Source organism: Terrapene carolina, unplaced genomic scaffold (genome assembly GCF_002925995.2).
Source record: "Terrapene carolina triunguis isolate 2854851 unplaced genomic scaffold, T_m_triunguis-2.0 Scaffold33911, whole genome shotgun sequence".
NCBI classification, from domain to species: domain Eukaryota; kingdom Metazoa; phylum Chordata; order Testudines; family Emydidae; genus Terrapene; species Terrapene triunguis.
Genome location: NW_020698262.1, coordinates 13,487,833 through 13,491,823, shown reverse-complemented (window position 1 = coordinate 13,491,823; position 3,991 = coordinate 13,487,833). Strand labels below are relative to the sequence as shown.

Sequence of the window (3,991 nt, the reverse complement as noted above, 5' to 3'; positions counted from 1 at the left end):
TCATCGTAAAGGGGCTGCAATGAATGCGTCCCATGGCACGGTAGGTGTGGAAGCTAAACCTCTATGTCAGAAACAAATGAGCCCCATACACAATACAAAAGAGTTTTGTTGAGCTCTTCCTGTCTTGCTGACCATTGCTGGCTGGCTGTTTCTTTGTACTCCCCACAGGTTGTCTTGTCTGATTCTGTGATTGTGAGCTCTTTGAGGCTAGGACTGTCTTTTTGCTCTGTTTGTACAGCACCCAGTACAATGGGACACTAGTCTGTAACTGGGCTCAATGCTGCTACAGCCATACACATAACCATATCCAGTGCAACTGTAGTATTTTTGCACTGGTACTGTAATGCTGGAACCACCAAAATGCAGCATCAGCACAGCAGGAGTCAGTAATCCCAAGTGCAGCATTAGGGCGGTGGCAGTCAAGCATGCAATCCCCTGCTTTTGTTGCTACCTCAAGCCCTTTGTGACAAAGGCAGGAGACCAGTCCAGCATGAGAGAGAGAGAACTGCTCCATCCCCAAAGGAAGCAGGAGAAATGGCTGAAGAGCCACATTCAGTGCCAAACCGAGGTTCTGATTCATAAGGGTCTCAATTTTCCTTATGTGACTGACACGTGTAACTGGAATGAAAAAGCCTCACACAAAACAGTCACAGCCATCGTGGCATGGGCAGGGCAGTCTGAGTTTAGGTGCAAACGTAGGCCTGGCTTGACATAATGAATTGGGCATGGATGAGGCCTCATTTCTTGGGAGACAGGACTCAGAAGGTATTGGGATCAGCAGGCTGGAAACAGAATGTCTGTACTACCTAAGACAAGGGGGACACCCAGAGACACATTTACAATGGATAAGATGATAAAGGATTAAAAAAAGGCTGGAACATACAATGAGATAAAGAGTAAGTCGTGCACAAACAGTGCGTGGACTTATTGTGGGATTGTATGTAATGTCCCTCAGGGGGAGACATGACTCATATAAACCCTGGAAAATGTTATGCGCTTCAAAGGTCTCTTTTAAACAATGTGCCAGACAAGAATCCTAGGAAATACGTTGGAAGAGGGGAACACAGATGCCAATCCCTGGATCCAAACTTTTGATTCTTCACCCTGAGGAGAAACCCATTGTCAGATGATTACTTGTTACCAGGGTCACAGGATCAAAGACCCCACTTGTATAAAGGGGGGCAGGGAAATCTCAGATTAAGGGGGGTTCTTGCCCTGAGCAAAAGGTGATATGAACTAATAACCACAAGAAAACTTCCATGTGAGGTCTGAGGGACTGACTCCTATCAGAACCCTTGCTGGAGTTGGGGGTAAGCTAATCAGCATGTGTGCAGGTTTTTATTTTAATAAGATATCTGTTAATGCTTTCACCTTAAGAATAAATGGGCTTGCTTAGGAAAACCTGTGTGGTACCTTAAAACTTTAGGTGATTATGTTGTTTATAACTTCTGTGGAGAAAGCAAAGCAGACCTGCTTAAGCACTTTGACATGCTGGGGAACTCAATGTAGGCAGGGAACTGTGTAGCCCAGCAAACCCTGGTGAGAAGAGAGAGACCCCTGGGTCTCCGGCCAAGAGAGGTAACAGCTGAGGAGCTGGGAGCCTAGAAGTAGGTGCCTTTCCTGAGCTACAAGGGGGAAAACATATGTGCAAGAAGAAAAAGGGAGATTAAGTCTGGGAGAAATTTGGGACTTGGCCATGGCTGATGAGTTTAAAGTGTGTTATGGCTGCAAAAAAGTTCTGGGTTGCTTGTTCAGATGCATTATTTCATGTCTCACCATGACAGTTGTGATAGTCAGAAGCACCATAGCTCAACAAGTCCCCAGCACCCTCACATGAGGGCAGTACCTTTTCTGTTGCAGGGCCTTGACTATGGAATATGATCAAACAAGAGCTCAGAATGAATCCTGATGTCTCAAGATTTGGATAAAAAAGTGGAGACCTGCTGTGATAGGTGAATCCCTGCCTCGAGCGCTCTCCAGCAGGTCACAGAACAAGTGCACTTGCCTCTGTTTCCTCTCGGTCCAGTCATAAAGGGAATACAGTATCCAATCCAAAAAGCTCACTTCTAGGCATAATTTAGTACTGTACATGTTCTGTAGTCCATAGAATCCTCATGATAAAACCATTCTTCCAAAACCCCAAACTAGAACACATACCATCACAGCAGTTTTTCATGCTCCCTCCCTCCCAGGCTATTATTTCCAATTCACCCTCCCAAGAGTCCATCCCCAGACTTTCTACCTTGTTCCAGGGCTCCACCCTCCAGGCCATCTACCTGAGAGCTCCCCGATTTGCTCACTTTCCCCGGTATCCCCAAGTCAGGTCTCCCACTAGGTAACTCTCCGCAGCATTTCACTCAGCCAGGCCAACCCCCGCCCAGTGAACGTACTTCCAGGACTAATCCCTTGTTCTGGTCTTGGGTGCCTGCAGTCCTTCACTCAGGCCTGCTTGCAAGACAGCTTCGCAGTGTTCCACTCACCCAGTCCTACCCACCTACCCCTGGGATCCACCCTCCAGCATCCGCCCTTTTGCGTTGGGCTCACCTTCTCCTTACCAGGCTGGTTATTCCTAGCAGACCCCGCATGAGCTCTAACTCAGCCGGTGTTCCCCAGCTCTGGACCCGTTCTCCACTGCTGCTGCTGGTTCTCCCTGGGCCTCTCCTTTCCTCCCCACGGAGATCTGCCCTAGCCCTTTCCTGACTGGCTCCTCGGCGGCTGTCTCCGGTCCCTCTGCTTGTACTCTCTCCGCACAGCCCAGGCCTGGCTCTGGCATGACCGTCTACACTAAGTGCCCCGCCTGGGGGTGGCCCCGGGGGCAGGCAGCGCCTTACCGGAGACAGCGGGGCGGGGGTCAGAGAAGGAAGCGACCGGGGCCCTGGAGCCAATGACCTCGTTGGAGCCGATCGGCGCCCCGCCCCTGAGCGAGCGGAGATCCAGCCGCGACACCCGGGAGCGGGAGCCGCCCTCCAGCGGGGCCGGGCGGGAAACGCCCGCAGCGGCCGGGCCCGTCATACGCGCCGCGAGCCACACTGTCCTGGGGCGGGCTGCGAACGGGGCGCTGCCAGGAGCCCGAGGCCGCCCTGGCCTGGCCTGGCCTGGCCTGGCCACCGTCCCCGCGGAGCCTCTTCCACGGGCCGATACGGCCTCCAAGGCTACCGCGGAGCAGAAGCAACGTAGCCCGGCCCCGGAAATGGCCGTTCACGTGATTCTCCTAAGGCAGCCAATCGGATGCCCATACGTCACGATAAATGAACCAATCCGGGTTGCCCGCCGCTGCCGTCACCGCGCATAACAACAGGCTCCGCCTCGCGCCGGCGCGCTAATGGGAGGGTGTCTTCTGTTTACGCCGCGCGCAGCGTGCCTGTGTCACCCCGTGCGGGACTTTCCCTGCCGGAGCCAGCCAATGGGGCGGCGCGGTGCGGCGGACCAATGGGCAGGCGCGTCTCAGCGGCGGGTGGGAGCGAGGCTGGCAGCGCTGGCGAGCCGGGGGCCGGAGCCGCCGAGGGAGGAAGGAGCTTGGCGGGCCATGGAGCGCAGGGCGAGGAGGCGCCGCCGCGACAGCCGCAGCCCCGAGCACTAGAGCGGGCCGCGACCGCCGGGTCCCGACCGAGCCGCCGCTCCCAGCCGCCTGCGCTTCCCCGCGCCGGGGCCGCCGCCGGGCGGGTCCCGAGCCCCCCTTCCCCGCCCGCCGCCTCCTCTATGCGGCGGGGCTGGAGGAGCCGGAGGCCTCGCTCGCCCGGGAGGCTGCAGCCGGGGGACGGCGTGTGAGGAGGGGCCGAGCCCTGCGCGCCCAGCACGGACCTCGGGTGAGGAGCCGGGGGAGCCGGGACGGGGGTTTGAGGCCGGGGAGCAACTCGGGGTAGGAGAGACGGGCCTTGGGGGTGGGGAGCAGTAAGAGTCCGGGGGGGCAAAGGGGCAGCCCGTCGGTGGGGGGAGGGGTGCGTGCCTTGGGACGAAGGGGCAGCCCCTCGGTGGGGGGGAAGGCAGCCTC

General features: G+C 56.5%; 1 protein-coding gene across 1 annotated transcript in view; it reads left to right on the top strand.

Annotated features, from left to right (window-relative positions):
* Positions 1 to 3,516: 3,516 nt before the first annotated feature.
* LOC113409644 (ankyrin repeat domain-containing protein 11-like) overlaps positions 3,517 to 3,991 on the top strand; it is a 219,830-nt gene continuing 219,355 nt past the window's right edge. Inside the window, exon 1 of the mRNA XM_026663789.1 lies at positions 3,517 to 3,806. The gene's annotated coding sequence lies outside the window, so the exon portion shown is untranslated. The remainder of the gene's footprint in view (positions 3,807 to 3,991) is intronic.